The sequence below is a fragment of the Lissotriton vulgaris genome, chromosome 1_1, assembly GCF_964263255.1.
Source record: "Lissotriton vulgaris chromosome 1_1, aLisVul1.2, whole genome shotgun sequence".
Taxonomy (NCBI): domain Eukaryota; kingdom Metazoa; phylum Chordata; class Amphibia; order Caudata; family Salamandridae; genus Lissotriton; species Lissotriton vulgaris.
This window is the reverse complement of record NC_141685.1, coordinates 24,004,652-24,014,784: the sequence shown is the minus strand read 5'-3', so window position 1 is coordinate 24,014,784 and position 10,133 is coordinate 24,004,652. Positions and strand designations below refer to the sequence as shown.

At 44.4% G+C, this 10,133-nt stretch overlaps 1 pseudogene across 1 annotated transcript; it reads left to right on the top strand.

Moving 5' to 3' along the window:
* The first annotated feature begins 1,332 nt into the window (after positions 1-1,332).
* On the top strand, positions 1,333-4,061 carry LOC147737011 (uncharacterized; annotated as a pseudogene). The gene has a single exon (XR_015308500.1). The product of XR_015308500.1 is annotated as an uncharacterized LOC147737011 (transcript).
* The last annotated feature ends 6,072 nt before the right edge of the window (positions 4,062-10,133 follow it).

The window sequence follows — 10,133 nt, the reverse complement described above, 5'->3', positions numbered from 1 at the left end:
ATATACAGTCGCTTCAAAGAATAGTGCTAGTCTAAGCAAACCCACCCCGCCCCAAACCCTTTTCTCCTGCATGGCTAAACACTTATTAGGTCCTGTGGGCGAGACCTATTGGCTATGCCAATGCTTGTTTAAGTTGTCATTCAGTTCAGAATCAGACATTAGTTTAAGGGCGATTGATATATATTACGCTGATAGAAAATCCACCTCAACTCAGGATACTGCTTCAGTTTCCCAAGTTAGAAGGATCCCGAAATTTTTGAGCCAGGAGGGCTGTGGAAAGTGTTGAAGGTGGCTTAAGGCCTTATTACGAGTTTGGCGGTCTTCCAATGGGACCACCTCCATGGTGGTCCCAGGAAGATCGCCAAGCCCTTGTTGAGCCTGCCCACCGGATTATGACATTAATCCAGGGCGGGTGGTGCAGCTGCAGTCTCATGGCAGCGGCCGTGTTAGGTCCATAGGAGATCCTAAACAGCATACCACCGCCCTGCACTGTATGGCATTCACCATGTTTTGCATGCCACACCATGCAGGAACGAGGGTGCAGTTCCAGAGAGGCACAACATGTGCACCCTGCATGCAACCCTAGGCTCAGACTTATCAGGAGGCCCTGCTAGGGCCCCTTTACCTGCATGTCTACTGCCCTTTTCAAGGTGGTGTCCCTACCATAAAACGGGCAGTGGGTATGCAGAACGTAATAGGCTCAGCAGGGCCAGCATATGTACTGCACTCATATTAAGGCAGTTTGCAGACCACCGCGGATGCAGGATACTTGATTCAGGTGGAGGTGGGGGTCTTGTTGCGGTTCGACCAACTCACTCATATTACGGCAGTCAGACCGCCAGCGTGGTGTCAGTCAGACCGTCACCACGAGTAAGACAGTCCTGAGGACCCTCTGGTAGATACTTCATGAAACTGACGTAACTGCAATGCTTTGTGCTTCCTCTCTTTTTCACAATCTGTTCTTGTTTAAATAAGTATCTAGCTAAAGCTCCATGTGTATCTAGCTAAAACTGTATTTGTAGCATGTGAGGGCTCAGTGGCTTCCCTTTCTTTAGTAAGTTACTCTGTGAACAATGGTAAATCACTGCCTTTTTATGAGTAAATAAGTAGTGACCTGCTTAACAGTACTTTTAGTGAAATATTCATGTATGGTGAACTATTCCATGCTATGTTTCAAATATGGTAAAGAAGAGATGTCTTTTTTCTACACCCAGATAAATATTGTGTATTCACATTCTATTACATTTGCATTTAGTCATTTTTAATTTGTTTACATCCAACAGAAAATAAGCGTTAAATGCACAGATTGATTATAAGTAATGAAGATAACACAGCAAATCAGCAAAATGAGTCAAAAATAAGGAGCTCAAAAACATCAGTGAAATCAGAGACAGAGGACAGATGCAGGAAGAAACAGTCAAAGGCAATTCAGTGAATATATGAGTCTGAGCTCTGCTCTTCCACACCACAAGACGAAGAAAGGCCCTCTACAGAAATAAGACCACAACACTGACAAACCACCTTCTGTATAAACAAGCGTCCAACACCAGCTTTGACCATGAGATCGGAATGAGAGTTGGAGGAAGATCTTGTGTCTATTTGAGATCCATAGCTTGGAACAAACTCCCTCTTGAGCTTTGCGCTGTTGGCAACATGACAATGTTAAACAAAGATTGAAAACACTGCTATTTGTCCATGTTTGAAACAACCAGCTTTACTTTCTCTTCAGACCTGTGCTTGACCCTGGGACACTCTTCGGAGTAGCTGTACACATTACAAGTTGCTTCATCATCATGATATGGCTAGAGCAGTGCTCCGCTATCTAAACTGGGAACAGATCACCATTCAGTGCTCTAGGTGTATTGCAAACTCTTTCTAGCCAAACCACAGGAACCAGGGGAAAGCACAACGAAGTGGAGCCAATCAACTGAAGGCTAAAGGAAAGGGGAGTTCTGCTCTCTGAAGTACAGAGTATTGTCCCAATTTGCACCGACCAGAAGGAAGACGAATCTTTACCCACAAGCACGCCAAGCCATTATCCAATGTAAGGACGCAATCACCCAGAAAGACCCCTTACTTATATTATGAATGTGATAGGTATTTAGCGAGTCTTGTATTTTATTGTTAAATCAGAAATCAAGCATCCAAAATACCACACACATGCATGGAATGTGAGAATAACGCAAGTGGTCTGTCAATCATGTTGGCCCTTCAGGAAACACGGTCATCTGATGTAGACAAAGATATATCCATCCCAAAGACACTAAGCAAGAAAAAAGAATCATACACATGCAGCGAGAGCTTTAGTTTATCATCACTACTAAAGAACCATCGGCAAACACACACAGGAGAAAAATCGTGCAATTGCACTGAATGTGTAAATAGCTTCAGTCAATTTTCACATTTTCAAATACATAAGGAAACACATACAGTGGAAAAACCATACCATTGCACTGAATGTGTGAAGAGCTTTAGTCAATCATCAGTCCTACATAGACATCAGCGGACACACACAGGGGAAAAACCATACCATTGCACTAAATGTGTAAATAGCTTCAGTCAATTATCAAATCTCCAAATACATCAAAAAATTCATACAGGGGAAAAACCATACGATTGCACTGAATGTGTGAAGAGCTTCAGGCGGTTATCACATCTCCAAACACATCAGAGAACACACACAGGGGAAAAACCATACGATTGCAGTGAATGTGTAGAGAGCTTCAGTCAATTATCACACCTTCGCAGACATCAGAGAATACACACAGAGAAAAAACCATACCCTTGTAGTGAATGTGTGAAGAGCTTCAGTCAGTTAGCACCCCTCCGCATACATCAGAGAATACACACAGGGGAAAAACCATACCATTGCAGTGAATGTGTGAAGAGCTTCAGGCAGTTAGCACACCTCCGCAGACATCAGAGAATACACACAGGGGAAAAACCATACCATTGCAGTGAATGTGTGAAGAGATTCAGTCGGTTAGGAGACATCCAAAGACATCAGCGAACACACACACGAGAAAAACCATACAATTGTAGTGATTGTGTGAAGAGCTTCAGTCGGTTAGCAGACCTCCAAAGACATCAGCGAACACACACAGGGGAAATACCATACCATTGCAATGAATGTGTGAAGAGCTTCAGTTGGTTAGCAGACCTTCGAAGACATCAGCGAACACACACAGGGGAAAAACCATACCATTGCGGTGAATGTGTGAAGAGCTTCAGTCGGTTAGCAAACCTCCAAAGACATCAGCGAACACACACAGAGGCAAAAGTATACGATTGCAGTGAATGTGTGAAGAGCTTCAGTCGGTTATCACATCTCCAAACACATCAGCGAAAACACACAGGGGAAAAACCATACCATTGTAGTGAATGTGTGAAGAGCTTCAGTCGGTTAGCAAACCTCCAAACACATCAGCGAACACACACAGGGAAAAAACCATACAATTGCAGTGAATGTGTAGAGAGCTTCAGTCAATTATCACAGCTCCACAGTCATCAGAGAATACACACAAGGGAAAAACCATACCATTGCAGTGAGTGTGTAAAGAGCTTCAATCAGTTAGCAGACCTCCAAACACATCAGCAAACACACACAGAGGAAAAACCTTTCCATTGCAATGAATGTGTAGAGAACTTCAGTCAATTATCACACCTCCGCAGACATCAGAGAATACACACAGAGAAAAAACCATACCCTTGTAGTGAATGTGTGAAGAGCTTCAGTCAGTTAGCACTCCTCCGCATACATCAGAGAATACACACAGGGGAAAAACCATACCATTGTAGTGAATGTGTGAAGAGCTTCAGGCAGTTAGCACACCTCCGCAGACATCAGAGAATACACACAGGGGAAAAACCATACCATTGCAGTGAATGTGTGAAGAGATTCAGTCGGTTAGGAGACCTCCAAAGACATCAGCGAACACACACAGGGGAAAAACCATACCATTGCAGTGAATGTGTAAAGAGCTTCGGTCGGTTAGCAGATCTCCGAACACATCAGCGAACACACACAGGGGAAAAACCATACCATTGCAGTGAATGTGTAAAGAGCTTCAGTCGGTTATCACATCTCCAAACACATCAGCGAGTACACACCAGGGAAAAACGTACTATTGCAGTGAATGTGTGAATAGTGAATGTTGTGGAGAAGTGTGGCTCACTAGTTAGAGCAGGCAGACCGTGAAGCAGAGGTCAGACCCAGGACCAGGGTTCAATTCCCGACGCGGCAGGGTCTTGAGCTCAAATGTCCACGGACTCGATAATTCTCACTTCGGTGCCTGACCTAATCATGGGTTCACACTCTGCAACTCTGGGCATTAAGCTTGCTTAATCTCCACAACGGCCCCCCACGGCGGGATGCCTGGCTTTCACCTTGGTGATGCCCTGTAGGGGCTATCTCACAGGGAAAAAGCCAGGACGGGTTCCCAAGGCAAGCGCTTAGAGACCCCTGGGTAATAAGCGCTATATAAATCCAATATACAATACAGTACAATACAATACAAGAGCTTCAGTTGGCTATCACATCTCCAAACACATCAGTGAACACACACACAGGGGGAAACCCGTACCATTGCAGTGAATGCGTGAAGAGCTTCAGTTGGTTATCACACCTCCAAACACATCAGCGAACACACACATAGGGAAAAACCGTACCATTGCAGTGAATGTGTGGAGAGCTTCAGTCAATTATCACTCTTACAAGACATCAGAGGATACACAGAGGGGAAAAGCCATACCATTGTAGTGAATGTGTGAAGAGCTTCAGTCAGTTAGCAGACCTCCCAAGACATCAGCGAATACACACAGGGGAAACACCACGCAGTTGCAGTGAATGTGGAAGTAGATTTAGTGATTCCTTAAATCTCATGGTTCATCAACCAACACACACAGCAGAAAAACCATTCAAGTGCAATGAATGTGGGAAGACCTTTAGTCAATTATCAAATCTCCGAAGATATCAGCAAAAAATCACAATGTAAAAAACCTACAAGTGCCGTGAATGTGGAAGCAGGTTTAGGCTATTATCAAAGCTACAAAGCCATCAGCGAACACACACAGCAGAAAAACCATACCATTGCAATGAATGTGGCAGTAGTTTTACTGACTCTTCAGCAGTAAGGAATCATCAGCGAGCTCAGAAAGGGGACAACCTTTTAAATGCACTGAATGTGTGAAAAGTTTTAGTCAATCATCAATCATACACATCTATCATCGAACACACACAGGACAAAAGCCTTTCAAGTGCAGTGAATGTGTGAAGTGCTTTAGTCAATTATCAAGCCTATATAGACATCAGCGTACACACACTCGGTAAAAACTATACAACTGTAGTGAATGTAGAGGAACCTTAAGTGCATCTTCTGCATTAAGGATTCATCAGTTAACACACAAGGAGGAAAAGCCATAAAGTTGCTGTGAATGTGTGAATATCTTCTGTCAGTTATTAAACCTACAAAATACATCAACTAATACACACAGAGGAAAAATGATATTGCAATAAATGTCTCAAGAGATTTTGTCAATTATCAGGTCTCCAGAGTAATCAGCGAAAACACAAGGGGAAAACCTTACAAGTGCACTGAAAGTGTGAAGAGCTTTTGTCAATTTTCAATCATACACAGCCCTCAGTGAACACACACCTTCATTTGACTCATTTAGAAATCCTAGAGATGCAGTGAATCCTAGAAGCACTTAATTAAATTAGCAATAATAGTGATCCATCTAAGGACATAGACAGGAGCAGAACATTGCAGTTATTGTGGGATGAAGGAATTACAGAAAAAAGATAATTATAATTATGAGGTATATTCGAATTCCTGACAATGGAAGACTCGACTGAAAGGAAAGAACAAAAACAAATAACGATATTTGTAGAATTATAAAACTGTCTGTTCCTAGTGATTGCTCGCTTTTGTACACACAGCAAAACAACATGCTGTACTAGGAAATCCACTGGGAGACTAGCACAATGTGGCATAAAAGAAAAGAAACGCTTGTGGTTTTTATTTGATGAAGAAGAGTTAAAAAGAAAAACATCCAAGGGCTCCGGTTCAAGCTACCTGTAAAAGCAGCACTAGGAAGAATGCTTGGACTGAGAAGGGTATTTTCAGGTAACTGGAAGGATTAGTGCTGAAACCTATAAACTCAACACACTCGGACATACTCTCTGCAAGAAGAACTAATTTAATAAGCACTCACTGGTGAATATTCACAGCTGAGTGTGGTGTTTGGTCATTTCATACAACAGTGATGATTCAGTGACAGCGACCAGAAAACAGTGTTTCAAAAGCACAGAAGTGAAAGGAGCAGAATGTGAGCTCTAACTCTGAGTTAATGCTAAACAATTCACGTTAGATTAATTGTATAAATATATGTTATGAGTTTCTTATTTACAGAGAATCATTAAACCAAATCCTAAGTGGTTATAGAACAGATTCAGTGCTTGACAGCAACATTATTGATAGGAATTATTGTGGAATGGAGGAACCTAGTAGAAAGAGTTTGTCATAAAACTACAAGCACCATGTAAGGGTGAATGGTCAGCAGTTATAAAGCTATGGGTATTTGAGGTTTTGATTTTTGTTGAAACGCTCCAACAAAGGTCATATCCAGAATGTTGCTTTAACTAAGTCTCAGACTAACTCAGTGTTTATCTTTTTTTCTCATAATATGCAAGGCTGTTCTTCTGAGCCCCTGTAGGTACGTACAGTGCTAAAGGTCTAGCAAAGGCAATCTATGGAGCTACTCTACTGGCATACTGAGTAGGACCTGCTTAAGCTGTTGACATATGTTACCTATATACATTATTTTACGCGTCAACCTGCTCAATGGACACCTGTAATCTGGGGCTGAGGCGTACGAAAGGGGAGCTGAGGAGGCTCTGTTGTGGACAAATCAGCCGAAAAAACGGAGCATGACATTTTGTTTTGTTTTAAGGACTCACCCTGCTTTTGTTCCCGCATTCACGCACCAAACAATTTCTTCCCCGCAGCACCAACCCCCATGATCCCTCTACAGGGGATTCTGGGACCTGTAGTTTTCCTGGACGCACAGGACGCTACACAGGTGTGCTGCCTCAAGTTTTTCCTGTGGGAGGTGCAGGCTCATTACATTGAGCTTAAGAGAGAGGCGGGACCTACAGCAGAGTGTTATTCCTGTGGAGGCTTTGGGCACTGACGAAGGCACAACAACAGCCAGAAATGCATCCGCCACTTTCCAGAATAAAGCCTCCAAAGTTATCCCCTTGGGTCTCTGCTCTCTTTTCTTGGAAGGAGTGTTTCCTGTACATTTTACGCGTCAACCTGAGACGCCTACAGAGAACCCCGCCTCACCCTGGGATCGGACATCACAGGCTTGGACTGTCTTCAGTCCGTTTTCTTCACCAGAGTGATTTGGTTGGTCCCAATTCCGCCCCGAAGTACAGGAGGATAACCGGCAGTTGCGAGGTAATTCCAACCTCGCTGTGGGCTGCAGGCACTGACCTCACCGCCCCTGCTCAATGGACACCTTTAATCTGGGGCTGAGGCGTACGAAAGGGGAGCTGAGGAGGCTCTGTTGTGGACAAATCAGCCGAAAAAACGGAGCATGACATTTTGTTTTGTTTTAAGGACTCACCCTGCTTTTGTTCCCGCATTCACGCACCGAACAATTTCTTCCCCGCAGCACCAACCCCCATGATCCCTCTACAGGGGATTCTGTGACCTGTAGTTTTCCTGGACGCACGGGACGCTACACAGGTGTGCTGCCTCAAGTTTTTCCTGTGGGAGGTGCAGGCTCATTACATTGAGCTTAAGAGAGAGGCGGGACCTACAGCAGAGTGTTATTCCTGTGGAGGCTTTGGGCGCTGACGAAGGCACAACAACAGCCAGAAATGCATCCGCCACTTTCCAGAATAAAGCCTCCAAAGTTATCCCCTTGGGTCTCTGCTCTCTTTTCTTGGAAGGAGTGTTTCCCTTACATTTTACGCGTCAACCTGAGACGCCTACAGAGAACCCCGCCTCACCCTGGGATCGGACATCACAGGCTTGGACTGTCTTCAGTCCGTATTCTTCACCAGAGTGATTTGGTTGGTCCCAATTCCGCCCCGAAGTACAGGAGGATAACCTGCAGTTGCGAGGTAATTCCAACCTCGCTGTGGGCTGCAGGCACTGACCTCACCGCCCCTGCTCAATGGACACCTGTAATCTGGGGCTGAGGCGTACGAAAGGGGAGCTGAGGAGGCTCTGTTGTGGACAAATCAGCCGAAAAAACGGAGCATGACATTTTGTTTTGTTTTAAGGACTCACCCTGCTTTTGTTCCCGCATTCACGCACCGAACAATTTCTTCCCCGCAGCACCAACCCCCATGATCCCTCTACAGGGGATTCTGGGACCTGTAGTTTTCCTGGACGCACGGGACGCTACACAGGTGTGCTGCCTCAAGTTTTTCCTGTGGGAGGTGCAGGCTCATTACATTGAGCTTAAGAGAGAGGCGGGACCTACAGCAGAGTGTTATTCCTGTGGAGGCTTTGGGCGCTGACGAAGGCACAACAACAGCCAGAAATGCATCCGCCACTTTCCAGAATAAAGCCTCCAAAGTTATCCCCTTGGGTCTCTGCTCTCTTTTCTTGGAAGGAGTGTTTCCTGTACATTTTACGCGTCAACCTGAGACGCCTACAGAGAACCCCGCCTCACCCTGGGATCGGACATCACAGGCTTGGACTGTCTTCAGTCCGTTTTCTTCACCAGAGTGATTTGGTTGGTCCCAATTCCGCCCCGAAGTACAGGAGGATAACCGGCAGTTGCGAGGTAATTCCAACCTCGCTGTGGGCTGCAGGCACTGACCTCACCGCCCCTGCTCAATGGACACCTGTAATCTGGGGCTGAGGCGTACGAAAGGGGAGCTGAGGAGGCTCTGTTGTGGACAAATCAGCCGAAAAAACGGAGCATGACATTTTGTTTTGTTTTAAGGACTCACCCTGCTTTTGTTCCCGCATTCACGCACCGAACAATTTCTTCCCCGCAGCACCAACCCCCATGATCCCTCTACAGGGGATTCTGGGACCTGTAGTTTTCCTGGACGCACAGGACGCTACACAGGTGTGCTGCCTCAAGTTTTTCCTGTGGGAGGTGCAGGCTCATTACATTGAGCTTAAGAGAGAGGCGGGACCTACAGCAGAGTGTTATTCCTGTGGAGGCTTTGGGCGCTGACGAAGGCACAACAACAGCCAGAAATGCATCCGCCACTTTCCAGAATAAAGCCTCCAAAGTTATCCCCTTGGGTCTCTGCTCTCTTTTCTTGGAAGGAGTGTTTCCTGTATATATATATATATATATATATGTTCACAGAAAAAACCATAGGTTTTAGGCCATATATAGTTAGGGATTTGCATTTACAAAACCTTATTTTACTCGCATAAAACCATTGAAATTCGCATATATAGTTCGATGCGCTAACTATATATCGCGCACCCGCAATCCACTGCTGATGATGTCACATATTACATCATTCATGACATGGTCAGTGACATCACTGATGACATCACTGATGACAACTCAAATGACATCACTGATGACAACTCAAATGACATCACTGACAACATCACTGATGACATCAATCATGTGATAATACGATCAACCTCTTCAGACTCTAATATAACCTTAGATACACTCAGAGTAAACAGACACTCACAGACTGTCACTCATCCATAGAGTTACTCACACACCTAGTCAGTCATGCACTGAATCAATCACACCTCCATATCCTCAACTATACAGTTATACACACCTTACTTATTCAAACATATACTAACACATATTTACTCTTTTATACAGTCCCTGATACAAGTTCACAATGATCCATACAGCCACTCACACATTCACTGGCTCTTATACACAGTAATTTATATATGTGAACTTTCACATGTACTGTGTTTTACATATGTACTTACTTTGACATGTAGCACTGAGATATCCATTCACTCACCAATACATTCGTACACAGTCAACCACCCATACAGCTGTTTTCACATGCAGTTTTGAACCCATAGATCTAGTAAATAAACTGTTCACACATGTATGCACAGTCACACACCTCCCAGCCACCCCCACACACACACTCACTCTTCCATACAAATACT